The 1,438-nt window shown below is 45.7% G+C and overlaps 1 protein-coding gene across 3 annotated transcripts in view; it reads right to left on the bottom strand.

Annotated features, from left to right (window-relative positions):
- The window catches only part of C5H3orf33 (chromosome 5 C3orf33 homolog), a 17,093-nt gene that overhangs the window by 15,372 nt on the left and 283 nt on the right, over positions 1 to 1,438 (bottom strand). The window lies entirely within an intron of this gene.

Here is a 1,438-nt window from a genome sequence, read left to right as displayed (position 1 = left end):
AAAAAAAAAGAAATGAAGCTGAAAAATATATACGTTTTAGTGTTGAATATGTTTAGGTACAACTCTGATCTTGCTCTAAACATCGGGCAAACAGAAAATAAGGTAATGGACATTTTGGAATTACCAATACATAATGCTTTTTGTTCTGTGGATTCTGCATTTGTAGAAGGAAAAAGAAAGAAAATATACACTAGGATACATTCTGTGGTTGAGATATTTGGAATAATGTATCTATGTGCTAATTTAAACAGTTTCCTCTCTCAATCTATTGAAGTAATTTTTTAATTTGAAATGACCTGTGCATCAATTTCTGCTTCACTGGAAGAACTCAGGCCTTGTCAATGAATACCCATCAACCTTATCATTCATTAATGTCACCAATATGTACCCATCGCTTACTAAATGGGACGCAGTACTCTAAGGGCAGAACGGTATTGGTGAATGAAAACATAGTCCTGGCCCTTGTGTGCTTGGCTGCAAAGTGTTTGCAAAGCTGATGGTCCTACTCAACTTCTCAGAAGGATTTAACAAAGTTAATTATTCTCTCTGAAAATTCTCTCCGCTTGACTTCTCCCCACTTCTGGTTTACCTGATTTTCCTCCTCCTTCACTGTTTCTCCCCAGTTTTTGCTGATCTCTTCCTTTTCAATCCCCATATTCTAAACATTAAGAGTGTTCCTCAGGTCCCATGTCTGAATTCTAGGACTTTTTCAGTATTTTTTCTGGCTTGCTCCAAGATGTCATCCATGCTTTAAACACTACTTAAGGTTTATGCAGTTCATTCGTAAAGTTATAGGTCCAGCTCCCATCTCCCTTCAATGACAGATTCCTGTATCTAAGTTACCTAGATACCATCTAAAAACTCCGTTTAGAATTCTAATAACCATCATCAAGTTCACACATCTCCACCTTCAAGTTCACCTGTCCAAAAAGTCCTCTAAATTTTCCCAACAAATCACTGACTCCCACTCCTCCACAGAAGCAACTTTCACCACCATCCACCCAATGGGCAGCCCCCTTGATTCCTTTTTGCACCCCACATCTAAATCATCCACACCATCCCCAGGGTCTTAGCCACAATCTTGTCTTGTCTGGTCACCTAAGAGGTCCCATTCTTGGTCGAACTCAGTGCCCTCTCACGTCACTGAAAACACAAGGCCGACAGGACCACGTGCCCTATCTTCCACCCCCTTGTCTCCAGTGCCCCGTGTCCCCAACTGTTTTCAGGGACCCCTGCCGCGCCAAGCTGGGCTGTGTCTCGGTCTCTGAGGTATCTTCGGGGCCCAGCGCTGTCCCAGCAGTAATTAGAGCTGGCCTCTCCAGCCCGCCGCGCCCTTCCTGCGCCGCGGGCCCAGCCGGGCCGCGCTTCTCCCGGGCCGCGCACTCGCGACCCCTGCAACTTGGCCCCCCGCCCCGCCCCGCCAGGACGGGCCCCACTG

This window comes from Suricata suricatta, chromosome 5, assembly GCF_006229205.1.
Source record: "Suricata suricatta isolate VVHF042 chromosome 5, meerkat_22Aug2017_6uvM2_HiC, whole genome shotgun sequence".
Lineage (NCBI taxonomy): Eukaryota > Metazoa > Chordata > Mammalia > Carnivora > Herpestidae > Suricata > Suricata suricatta.
This window is presented reverse-complemented; position numbering and strand designations above follow the sequence as displayed.